The sequence below is a fragment of the Pimephales promelas genome, chromosome 13 (genome assembly GCF_988280905.1).
Source record: "Pimephales promelas chromosome 13, fPimPro1.hap1.1, whole genome shotgun sequence".
NCBI lineage: Eukaryota > Metazoa > Chordata > Actinopteri > Cypriniformes > Leuciscidae > Pimephales > Pimephales promelas.
This window is the reverse complement of record NC_142781.1, coordinates 8,414,538-8,428,151: the sequence shown is the minus strand read 5'-3', so window position 1 is coordinate 8,428,151 and position 13,614 is coordinate 8,414,538. Positions and strand designations below refer to the sequence as shown.

The 13,614-nt window shown below is 42.5% G+C and overlaps 1 protein-coding gene across 5 annotated transcripts in view; it reads left to right on the top strand.

The window, feature by feature from the left end:
* The window catches only part of LOC120476176 (RAC-alpha serine/threonine-protein kinase), a 99,886-nt gene that overhangs the window by 29,867 nt on the left and 56,405 nt on the right, over nt 1-13,614 (top strand). The gene's annotated exons all lie outside the window — the stretch shown is intronic.

The following is a 13,614-nucleotide window of genomic DNA, read 5'->3' as shown; positions in this document are numbered from 1 at the left end:
GGTACCGGCACTTTATTTCCAACTTTTCAAGCCGTTTATTCAAAAGTGCTTTTTTTTTGTTACATTCTTGTTTTTTTGCCTTTCATTGGCCTTATTTGTGGATAAATAAAAACCCCATCTATGCAAACTCATCTAACTTCTCCTGAGTGCTACATCTGCTCATGACCATTCAGTCACGTCTACCCCTAACAATGACAGAGTTCACTGTACTAAATTGGCCCCCACAGTCACCAGATCTCAACCCAATAGAGCATCTTTGGGATGAGGTTGAACGGGAGCTTCGTGTCCTGGATGTGCATCCCACAAATCTTCATCAACTGCAAGATGCTATCCTATCAATATGGGCCAACATTTCTAAAGAATGCTTTCAACACTTTGTTGAATCTGTGCCACGTAGAATTAAGACAGTTTTACACACCAAACACAGTATTAGTATGGTGTTCCTAAAAATCCTTTAGGTGAATGTGTGTGTGTGTGTGTGTGTGTGTGTGTGTGTGTGTGTGTGTGTATATATATATATATATATATACACACACACACAAATATAGTTATTTTAAGAGGACAGTAAATATATACTACTATACAAGCAGCACATCGACAACTCTAAAATTTATCTGAGTTTCATTCTATACTCCAATACTACAATACTACAATAGTATTGAGTAGATATACTAAAATGTTTGCTGAAATGTGAGGGGTGTACTCAATTTTGTGAAATACTCTGTGTGTGTACAACAGCCACAATTGTAAAAATATCTGGCAACAAAAATGAGTACAACCTAAGTGATAACAGCAGTACATCTTTTAACCATTGATGGGAAGCTTGATTTTGATCTCTCTAATGATCTGAATGTTTTTTTATAATCGTTTTAATAGTCATAATTTTAGTCAGGAATTTTAAGTTTTTAATAGTCAAGTCAAGTCACATTTATTTATATAGCGCTTTTCACAATACAGATTGTATCAAAGCAGCTTCACAGTGATAACATGAAAGTAGTACAACACAGATCAATAATATTGCTAAACACTAAATAACCCCAACTGAGCAAGCCAAAAGCAAGCCAAAAGCAAGGCGACAGTGGCAAGGAACCAAAACTCCATCAGATTGGATGGAGAAAAAACCTTGGGAGAACCCAGGCTCAGTCGGGGGCCAGTTCTCCTCTGGCTTACATTTATATTGTTTATATATAAATAATAAATATAAATATTGTTTATGTATAAAACGGCGCCATAACATATTGCAGGCGTTGAGTCGTCTCCTCACAGGCGTTGGTCCTCTCATCGCAGGCGTTGAGGCATCCGAAATCCCCGTGAAAGGCTGGAGACAAAACTGGACCTGACGAACTCCATTTTTCTCGGGACAAGTGTCCCGAGATAACACCCAGAAAGGCAGATGGGAAATAATTAGCATAGCTGATGTTCATAATGATTTCCATTATACGGGAGTCGGTGTTAGAAAACCACTATCTCACAAACTCTCCGTAACCTGAACTCTCCGCAACCCAACCCAACCGTACGCGCCGACCCGTTTGACTAAGGCTGTCGAGCCCCACTGTCGCGGAAATGCGTTTCAGTGGCAAACGGTTCCGTATGGCATAACAGAGGACTAAAAGATAAGCATTATGTGAATGCTTGACTAAAGAGATGCGTCTTTAATCTAGTTTTAAACTGTGTCAGCGAGTCAGAGCCTCGGACCGTATCTGGAAGGCTTTTCCAGAGTTTTGGAGCTAAATGCGAGAACGCAACTTTAGTGGACTTCGATATCCTAGGAATGACCAGAAGCCTTGAATTTAGTGATCTTAAGGAACGCGGTGGATTGTAGGGTGAAAGAAGGTCCGTTAAGTACATAGGAGCTAAACCATTTAGGGCTTTATAGGTTAGTAGCAGTATTTTGTAATTGATACGGAACTTAATAGGTAACCAGTGTAGAGATGATAAAATCGGTGTTATATGATCATATTTTCTTGACCTAGTAAGAACTCTAGCAGCTGCATTTTGTACTAACTGTACCTTGTTTATTGAGGATGCAGGACAACCGGCTAATAAAGCATTACAGTAATCTAGTCTCGAGGTCATGAATGCGTGAACTAATTTTTCTGCATTAGAAATAGATAGCATGTTACGTAGCTTAGCAATGTTTCTAAGGTGGAAAAAGGCTGTTCTTGTAACATATGAAATATGATTTTCGAAAGACAAGTTGCGGTCTAGTATAACACCCAGGTCTTTTACTGTAGTGGATAAAGTAACAGGACATCCGTCTATATTAAAGTTGTATTGCGAGAGGTTTTGAGAGTAGTTTTTTGGACCAATAAGTAATACCTCCGTTTTATCTAAATTTAATAGCAGGAAATTACGCGTCATCCAGCATTTTATATCTTTGAGACACTCTGTCATTTTAGATGAGTTAGTGTTGTCATCTGGTCGTGATGAAATATATAATTGAGTGTCGTCCGCGTAACAGTGGAAATTAATTCCATGTTTTCTTATAATATTACCAAGTGGCAGCATATATATTGAGAATAGCAGAGGGCCTAAAACCGATCCTTGCGGTACTCCATAGTCTACTGACGTTATCTTTGATTTTTTCCCATTTAAACAGACAAAATGATAACGGTCCGATAAGTACGATCTAAACCAGCTTAATGCCTGTCCCTGAACACCAGTGTAGTTTTGTAGTCGATCCAAGAGTATTTTATGATCTATAGTGTCGAACGCAGCGCTAAGATCAAGTAGGACTAGTATTGAGATACAGCCTTGGTCAGAAGCTAAAAGTAAATCATTTGTAATTTTAACTAGCGCAGTTTCTGTACTATGATGCGGTCTGAATCCTGACTGGAATTTTTCATAGATATCATTTTCTTGCAAAAAAGAGCACAATTGAGCGGACACAACTTTTTCTAGTATTTTGGACATAAATGGAAGATTTGAAATGGGTCTGTAATTTGCCAAGTTATTTGTATCTAATTGCGGTTTCTTAATGAGAGGTTTTATTACTGCCAGCTTGAATATTTTTGGAACATGACCTAAAGATAAAGACGAGTTAATAATATTGAGGAGAGGCTCTTCCACTACAGGTAATAGTTCTTTCAGTAGTTTAGTGGGTATTGGATCTAATAAACAAGTTGTTGGTTTAGAAGCAATGATAAGTTTATTTAGTTCCTCCTGTCCTATTGTCACGAAGTGATTTTGTGTGTTTTCGTTATTAGTTATTGCCCGTCTATTATTTATCCCAGGTGTTTCTCATTTCTCACGCCCCCTTGTTATCTTGTCTAGCTCGTTTGTCCTTGATTATTTAAGCCCTGTGTTTCTGCCCTGTCTTGGTTGGTTATTGAATTTATGTGTGTTACGTTGGTGCTTTCACGTTTCTCGAGTCTTGCTTCTAGTGTCTTGTTTTAAGTTTGTTTAATAAAGCTACACTGCGTTTGGACCCAGCCTCAGCTCTGTTTCTCCGCACAGCGTCACAGAACAACCAACCTCAATATGGGTCCAGCAGTCGTCAGCAACCGGGCTATGACAGAATACCTGTCGTCAGTCTTGCAAGAGGGCCGGTCGGTCCAAAGGTACGCGAAGGAGTTCCTGTCCATTAGCAGTCTGGGAGCGCTAGATGATATCCAGCTCATGGGCCTGTTTCTGAATGGGCTGGATTATGAGATCGCTCGATGGATGCCGCGGGACCTTGCCAACTGGACTCTTGACGGGTATGTCGCTCGGGCTTGTTACTTGCAGGACCTCTTTTCTACTGCGCGCTTATTCTACTCGACAACTGCCGAGTGTACTTTACCCGCGAAGCCCTCGTCGTCTTCACCGCTGGTTCACGTCAGTCACGACGAGCCCGCGCTTCACGTGCGCATTGACGAGCCCGCGACTCACGTCAGCCCAGCCGAGTCCGCGACTCACGTCAGCCCAGCTGAGCCCGCGCTTCACGTCAGCCCAGCCGAACTCGCGATTCACGTGAGCCCCGCGAGGGAATCTCCTGTTCAAGTGGATGAATCTCCAGTTCAAGTGGATGAGTCTCCGGTTCAAGAGAGTGAATCTCCAGTTCAAGTGGATGAATCTCCAGTTCAAGTGGATGAATCTCCAGTTCAAGTGGATGAGTCTCCGGTTCAAGTGAGTGAATTTTCAGTTTAAGTGAGTGATCCTGTTCAAGTGGATGAATCTCCTGTTCAAGTGGATGAATCTCCATTTCAAGTGAGGGCTGAGTCTTCAGTTCAAGTGAGTGCCGAATCTTCAGTTCAAGTGAGCGAGTCTCCTGTTCAAGTGAGTGAATCTTCAGTTCAAGTGAGTGATCCTGTTCAAGTGGATGAATCTCCGGTTCAAGTGGATGAATCTCCAGTTCAAGTGAGGGCTGAGTCTTCAGTTCAAGTGAGTGCCGAATCTTCAGTTCAAGTGAGCGAGTCTCCTGTTCAAGTGAGTGAATCTTCAGTTCAAGTGAGCGCTGAATCTCCTCTTCAAGTGAGCGCTGAATCTCCTCTTCAAGTGAGCGCTGAATCTCCTCTTCAAGTGAGCGCTGAATCTCCTCTTCAAGTGAGCGCTGAATCTCCTCTTCAAGTGAGCGCTGAATCTCCTCTTCAAGTGAGCGCTGAATCTCCTCTTCAAGTGAGCGCTGCATCTCCTCTTCAAGTGAGCGCTGCATCTCCTCTTCAAGTGAGCGCTGCATCTCCTCTTCAAGTGAGCGCTGCATCTCCTCTTCAAGTGAGCGCTGCATCTCCTCTTCAAGTGAGCGCTGCATCTCCTCTTCAAGTGAGCGCTGAATCTCCTCTTCAAGTGAGCGCTGCATCTCCTCTTCAAGTGAGCGCTGCATCTCCTCTTCAAGTGAGCGCTGCATCTCCTCTTCAAGTGAGCGCTGCATCTCCTCTTCAAGTGAGCGCTGCATCTCCTCTTCAAGTGAGCGCTGAATCTCCTCTTCAAGTGAGCGCTGAATCTCCTCTTCAAGTGAGCGCTGCATCTCCTCTTCAAGTGAGCGCTGCATCTCCTCTTCAAGTGAGCGCTGCATCTCCTCTTCAAGTGAGCGCTGCATCTCCTCTTCAAGTGAGCGCTGCATCTCCTCTTCAAGTGAGCGCTGCATCTCCTCTTCAAGTGAGCGCTGCATCTCCTCTTCAAGTGAGCGCTGAATCTCCTCTTCAAGTGAGCGCTGAATCTCCTCTTCAAGTGAGCGCTGCATCTCCTCTTCAAGTGAGCGCTGCATCTCCTCTTCAAGTGAGCGCTGCATCTCCTCTTCAAGTGAGCGCTGCATCTCCTCTTCAAGTGAGCGCTGCATCTCCTCTTCAAGTGAGCGCTGCATCTCCAGTTCAAGTGAGTGAGTTGTCCAGCCCAGCGAGTGTGTCTAGCCCTGTGACGCGCCGCCGCAGGAGGAGAAGGAGGACTCGTTTGGTTCGCCAGGCCCCGGTGAGCGTGCCCAGACTCCTCGCCCTGCCGGCCCCGCCTCTGCGCCTCGCCCTGCCGGCCCCGCCTCTGCGCCTCGCCCTGCCGGCCTCGCCTCTGCGCCTCGCTCTGCCTGCACCCTTCAAGCTCCGGGAGGCCTTTCCTGTACCCGTTCACCACCCAGAGGTTCCTCCCGTGAATTTCCCCAAGTATTTTTTTGGGGGGGGCAGTAGGTACTCTGTGGGGGCCATTGAGGCGGCACTGACATGGACCGCACCTGAGTCTGCTTCGCCCTCGTCTCTGCCTGAGCCTGCTCCGCCCTGGCCGCCTTCACGTCCTGCTCCGCCCTGGCCGCCTTCACGTCCTGCTCCGCCCTGGCCTCTGCCTCGTCCTGCTCCGCCCTGGCCTCTGCCTCGTCCTGCTCCGCCCTGGCCTCTGCCTCGTCCTGCTCCGCCCTGGCCTCTGCCTCGTCCTGCTCCGCCCTGGCCTCCGCCTCGTCCTGCTCCGCCCTGGCCTCCGCCTCGTCCTGCTCCGCCTTGGTCTCCAGCCCAGTCTGGTAGACCCATGCTCTGCGGCCCAGGCCCGCCTTGGCTACCTCCTGGTCCTGTTCCCCTGCACGGGCCTGGCCCTCCGTCCCTCCCCCAAGACTGTCTCCGCTTCACCGCCCTCCTGAACTTTTTGATGTTTGTATGGGCGTCGGGAGCCGCCCATAGGGGGGAGGCTATGTCACGAAGTGATTTTGTGTGTTTTCGTTATTAGTTATTGCCCGTCTATTATTTATCCCAGGTGTTTCTCATTTCTCACGCCCCCTTGTTATCTTGTCTAGCTCGTTTGTCCTTGATTATTTAAGCCCTGTGTTTCTGCCCTGTCTTGGTTGGTTATTGAATTTATGTGTGTTGCGTTGGTGCTTTCACGTCTCTCGAGTCTTGCTTCTAGTGTCTTGTTTTAAGTTTGTTTAATAAAGCTACACTGCGTTTGGATCCAGCCTCAGCTCTGTTTCTCCGCACAGCGTCACACCTATCGTTGTAAAGCGGTTTAGTTGTTCTAGAGGGGCCATAATTGAAGCTGAATCATAAGACACCATAGAGGATTGTACATTTATAATTGTGTTTCGGATGCTTTCTATTTTCTCATTGAAGTAATTCATAAAATCATTACTACTAAACTTTAACGGTATATTTTGCTCTGGTGATGTCTGTTTATTTGTTAGTCTAGCCACGGTGTTAAATAAAAACCTTGGATTATTTTGGTTCTTTTCGATTAGTTTTCGGAGATGCTCAGCCCTGGCTGTTTTTAGTGTCTTTTTATAACGTGACATACTGTCTTTCCACGCGATTCTGAAGACCTCTAAATTAGTTTGTTTCCATTTACGCTGTAAGTTGCGAGTTTCTCTCTTGATAGCATGCGTAGCACTGTTGTACCATGGTGCTTTAGTTTTCTCTCTAACCTTTTTTAATCTAATTGGTGCAACAATATCTAATGTACTAATAAAAATGGTGCTTAAACTGCTAGTCATTTCCTCTAATTCATCTGTTTGTTTGGGTTCACTTAGCAGCTTAGATAGATCAGGTAAGCTATTTGAGAATCCATCTATAGTGGTTGGAAGGATTGTTCTGCCTGGTCTATAACGTGGCGCAACATGACATATTTCAGCAGTACGTATTATGCAAGTCACTGTAGTGAAGTTTTTTTTATTCTTCCACGCAACAGACCAGGAGACTCTTGAGGTATCTTTCACGCAGACGTTCTTTATTGCGTAGCTGTAGTCATCTCAAAGATAGTCTAAGATAGTCTAACTAAGGGAAAATATTCCCTTACAATTTATACATTTAGAGGGGAGGAGTTTACATTGCGGGGGGAGAAACTGAAACAAAGCATGCAAATGAATATGATTCAACAGGCACCTCAGTTCATCAGCATAGCAGTTTTCTGTGCCTTGAGATGCTAATCTGGAGGAGTTACATTGAGGAGGAGTCTCTTGAAACAAAGCAAATGTAAATGATTCAGCAGATTACCAGAGACGCTAATCTAATCAGTCTGACCAGCGTGGTCACACTTTTACCATTACAAAAGCAAAGCTGAATCTTGAACTTAATGGCCAGGAAGCGCATAAAGACAAAAGCTAATGTGTGACACCTGGAATGCTTGGCTTAATCTTATTGGCCTCAAAATGGTAAACACTGTATACATTTTACAGTTGAAAATACTGTTAAACCTTAATGAAACATTGAATAAATTTGTATTTCTTCAGTCCCCCCTTTTGAGAGTATTAATAACTCTCACATTATGTACAAATTTAAACACTTAAGAAAGTTCATTCATGTAACTTGTGCTAGTTACAGGCACATACTTATGTTCTGTGTTTGCTTTTTCTGTAATTACATGCTGACACAGAAAACAAACATGCAATTAGGGTCCGTGAAGCTCTTACGGAAAAATTAAACTTCAGTTACATCTGGTGTAATTTTTTCTGAAAGATCAAGACTGTTTAACCATCATGTTTGTGCACAAGAGAGTCAATGCAGCCATCTTCGGCTGTGGCCTGCAAGGTTTCCAGCAAAAACGAGGATTGTGGAGTATTCACTTTGTGCGATGTCCTGGTGGTTACTACATCTTGATAATGTTGATGGATGACTGAAGGTTCCGAAAGTCTTTTCTCTGCGTTGTGTATTTTTCTTCTTTACTTTGGTGATAGTTGGCTCGGCAGTGGGTCTCATTGTTCTCTGGAAGTGGTGGCTTCATACGCAGGTGAAGACGTCTGTGTGTATGGGTCTCGGGATAGCCATCAAGTGGTATCTGCACAGAGGAAAAAGAAAACAAGAGAGCAGTATTTCTTCAAAGACAAGGGTTGTATCCTGCTGAGTAAACACTGAGTCTGCTATTGTTCCCTCTTTCCCTATTCCTTAAAGGGTTAGTTCACCCAAAAATGAAAATTAAGTCATTAATTACTCACCCCCATGCTGTACCAACCCCGTAAGACCTTCGTTCATCTTCGGAACACAAATAAAGATATTTTTGATTGAATCTGAGAGCTAGATCAGTCCTCCATAGACAGCCTGAGAGACTGCCTCTTGACGGCCCAGAAAGTCATTAAAAGAAAAGGTTTAAATATTCCATGTGCCTACAGCGGCTCAACTATAACTTTATCAAGCGACGAGACTACTTTTTGTGCGAAAAAAAAACGTAAATAACGACTTTATTCGACTTTCCATTACTTCCTTATGGGTGCATGCACGAGAACTGAGACGAGACCGTTCTTCTTCGACTACTTTTTGTTACCGGCTGCTCACCGCTTAGGAGTATTAGCGCCCCCTACCGTATAAGATGACGTACTGCTTGTAAACAGAACGTTTTGCGCCTCCGGCTATATCAGATTCAATCAAAAATATCTTTATTTGTGTTCCGAAGATGAACGAAGGTCTTACGGGGTTGGTACAGCATGGGGGTGAGTAATTAATGACTTAATTTTCATTTTTGGGTGAACTAACCCTTTAATTCTTGACACCTAAAGAAAACAGTGAGGTGAGGATAGACTAAATGGATGGGGGAAACCTATGAGGGAGTCTTCACCGAAAGGGTTGGCCCCCAAAGCCTGTTGCATTTGGTTCTTCCCTTGGCTCCTCACTGGTTCGTGTCAATATCATGTCCCTGTGGGTGGCAGAACTTTGCAGAACACTTTGCAATGTGACAGAACCCTTTTCAATGCGACACATAATACAAAGCTTTTTCTACCTTGACACAATACTGCCGATCAACATTACTTGATGGGGCACATGCCACTTAGGCTCTAATGGCTTGACCTGTCATGTGACATGTGTACTTTGATCTGCGTAACCCAATTATGAGTTATTTTTCCTTCATCCTCTAACAAAACATCAGTCGTTGTAGACATCATACGTGAGAATGGGTGAGGGTAGTTAAACCAATTTCCCCATGGGAAAAGGTGACAAAATTGACTTTTGCTTCATTCCTTATTGCTACACTGCATGTGGGCATTTACAGTCTGACCTAACACTATTATTGATGAAAGGCCTGTGCTGTAGAATAACATTTAAGGCTGTGAGTTTACTTAAAGCAGTCCCCCAAAGGAAAAGCTGAGACAGTCACTTTCCTTTTGTTCTGTTAACATAACAAACATAAGTTTTTTATCTCTGTTGTAAGTTACTGGGGAAATTAAGCACTCACAGTCCAAATGGTTAACACGTCAACAAGCTGCCCCACCCGTTTAAAGACGTGGGGAATGGCGGCTTCAGAGTAGCAAGCAAACTGAGAAGTTGGGCAAAAAGGTTGCCTTCTTTAAAATTCTTTCTGCTTTTTCTACACTCTCTGCTCCAATGTCCCGGCTGACCACAGTAATAACACCTGCCCTCTCTCTTAGGACATTTACGTTTCTGTGGGTTTTCGGTGCTGACCTTAAAAGAGGCTGCTGCAATTTGTACTCTTGCCTTAACATCAAAATCTCTTTCCCAAGCAGTTAACCTGTCCAGGTTACTTCTAAGAGTTCTGTGAGACCAAGTCAGATCCAAAAATGGCAAAGCTCTTCTGTAGTCAGCTATAAGGCCATCTGACCAGATGCGGACCAGCGGTCCTTTGTCATTGAGTACACTTTCAGAATCATCCACTATTCCACTGTACGTTACAGCTGACTGACAAAACCTCTCAGTATATTCATTCACAGTTTCTTCTTTCTTTTGTACACAGTTAGTAATTCTAGACCAATCTATCTTGGGTCCTAGGATATTCTTTAGGATTTTCAGAACACCTTCTCTTGATTCATCTTTTCTGGCATGTTGCAGTTCAGAAGTAACAGCAGACTCAAAACTGTTGAATTCAGATTCAGTTAGAATTTGAGACATTAACTGTGTGATTTCTGTTAACGACATGTCGTAGAGACGCATTTTGCTGACCAATGCTCTTCTTAATTTAATTCAGTGAACTGTGTGCGTGCTGGCGGTAAACTCTGGGACAATCTCTCTATGTCTCTAGGTCCGAGCGTTGTAGCAACAGTTTGGATTTGAACAACAGAAGCACTGGAAGGGACACTTTCTGACTGTTCAATTCCCTGCTGTCTTTTTCTAGCAGCACACACCTTCACTGAATTTACATGCTTATCTGTTACTGATGGGATGTCTACATCTCTTTCAAACAATGCTTGTAAGTCAGGAAAAGTTTCATCTGACTGTTGGTCTTCAGTGTTACATTTGGCTGAGGCCTGGTTATGGCCCACCTTTGTCTTGAAACAGGACAATTGAGTCTGCAATTGTTTGTTCTGTTCATTTAACTTAGCAATACACCTAGCTTGCTCTTGTGCAATGGATAAACTGTATTCTTTGTAACAACAGATAATGGCTTTCACATTGTTCTTGCGAATACTTGCTCCAAGCACTTTTTTACAATCTTCCATCGACCATACTTTTTCTGGGTGAATGCCAAATTTCTTTGTCAAATTCAATCGGACTGACTGAGTCACTATGGAGTCCATGTGCTCTCCTAACAATGACTTAAATTCACTATCTGACCACAATGGAGGGGCAAGGCCACTTTTCTCAGTTGTAGGAACCAACCTAGCATTCGTCACAACCATTTTGTGAGTTTCTTTGTTATCACACAAAACAACTAACTTTCTCTGATCAACAGAGGCTACACTTGTTTACACAGATCGACTGTTGTAAACCTTCTTTGACAGAGCAAAGGAAATCCACAATATTACTAGCACTTTATGCTAATACTTCCCTGTTTGTACAGAGGTTCAAACTTTCATCTCTAAAGTAAATTTTTAGAGGGTAACACCAAACAAAAAAAAAAACAACACAAACTATTAGCATGTTACGCTAATCTTCCCTGAAAGAAAATGGAAAGGATCTTTCACCTTCCAAAACTTTTAGAGGATGACCAAAAAAACTAGCAAAAAAAAAAAAAATGCTAATCCTTCTCTGTGAACAGAGGTTATCACCAAATATTAACACGTAATGTTAATCTTCCCTAAGTTTAGAGGATACCTTCTCTAGCAACGTAGAGGCACTATTCCGTTGAACAAAACTTCCCTGACTCATTCAGAGGATATCTTACAACTTCCCTGACTTATTCAGAGGATCCCAAAATATTAACATTTAATGTCAATCTTCCCTGCCTGACAACAGAGGATATCTATCATCTTTAAAAGACCACTTTTAAAGGATAACTTTAGTTAATCAAACACTACAGCTGCCTGATAACTCTTTCTCTGACGGCGCAGAGGCACAACTTTGGTACTGGTCTGGTTCTTTGAATAGAGTGAAACTCACCGAATCGTTGCTTGTATGAAAAGATTCAGTCTGGAACTCAGTCAGAAAAGTTCTTTTTGTTCTTGTTCTGGAACTCAGTTCACTTTGTTGATCTTGTTCTGGAACTCAGGTAAGATTTCTCTGTTGAAATCTTTTGTTGCAGTTCTTGATTCAGGTAAGATTTCTCTATCCGGGTCACAAGGCACCATCTGTAGTGAAGTTTTTTTATTCTTCCACGCAACAGACCAGGAGACTCTTGAGGTATCTTTCACGCAGACGTTCTTTATTGCGTAGCTGTAGTCATCTCAAAGATAGTCTAAGATAGTCTAAGATAGTCTAACTAAGGGAAAATATTCCCTTACAATTTATACATTTAGAGGGGAGGAGTTTACATTGCGGGGGGAGAAACTGAAACAAATCATGCAAATGAATATGATTCAACAGGCACCTCAGTTCATCAGCATAGCAGTTTTCTGTGCCTTGAGATGCTAATCTGGAGGAGTTACATTGAGGAGGAGTCTCTTGAAACAAAGCAAATGTAAATGATTCAGCAGATTACCAGAGACGCTAATCTAATCAGTCTGACCAGCGTGGTCACACTTTTACCATTACAAAAGCAAAGCTGAATCTTGAACTTAATGGCCAGGAAGCGCATAAAGACAAAAGCTAATGTGTGACACCTGGAATGCTTGGCTTAATCTTATTGGCCTCAAAATGGTAAACACTGTATACATTTTACAGTTGAAAATACTGTTAAACCTTAATGAAACATTGAATAAATTTCTATTTCTTCATCACCATGTAATGATCAGTGACATCATCGCTTTGCGGTATAATATCTATATCAGTTGGATCGGTTCCATATGATATAATTAATATATAATTAATTAATATATAATTAATTAATAATGCTGCACTGGACTAGAATAGGGTTAATGTTTATAAGGATATGGTTTAAATTGTTTTCGAGGGGTAAGAGTGAGGAAAAGTCCTGGCCCGGATTGTATTGGATGCCTTATTCTTAAAACCTATGCGGAACCACTGGCAGATATTTTTTGTTTCATTTTTAAATTGTCATTGAGTCTTCATAAGGTTCCTATTAGTCTATTATTGTACCTGTGCCTAAGAATAATGTACCAAAATCTTTAAATGAGTACAGGCCAGTAGCAATTACGTCTCTGATAATGAAAACACTTGAGAGGATTGTGAAGGACCCCGGCACAGGCAAATCTAGATCCGCTTCGGTTTGCCTACAGGTCAGGCCAGGGTGTTGATGATGCGATATGCACCTTATTAAACATGATTTGGCACACCTTGAGCGCGCAAAAACTTTTGTACATTTGGTTTTCATTGATTTTTCATCAACCTTTAATTGTATCCAACCTCATATTCTAGCAGAAAGGTTAAAGAGTGTCCATAATATTGATTTTGGATTGATATGTTGGCTGATGAATTTTTCAACGGGTGAATGGAAATGGTGTTCATTATTGGCAGATTTTACTGATTTTACCCCGCCCACAACATTTTTTGTTCGGGAAGTTTGGTCTGGACTGGATCCGTTGAGGAGTAATTATGCTTCGAAAACGTTGGGCCAATCAAATTGCCAGGTCGGGCTTTGTATGATGATGTACAGATGATCTACAGTTGCGTAATCATCCACGTCATCAAAGAGCCCTTGGGTTGAATTCATTTACAAAAAAGAATGGCTGTCGCTTTAGAATTTAGATGTGTAGATTCAGCCATCGCATCTGTTGTAAAAGAAATCAACAACACATTCATTTTAAAAGACGAACAGAGATCAAGGCAAATCGGATTTGTCAAATTTGTCAATCGGAAAGATATTTGCCGTCCTTCCTGCGAGATTCAGAAAAACTTTAATTTATCAGCTGGCCCCAAAAGGTCGCTAAGAAGATGGGACGAAAACCCTGTGGTCATTGTTGTTTCTCCTTTAGTCGTACTCATGGAGGACCAAGTAAAAAAGCAACCGAAA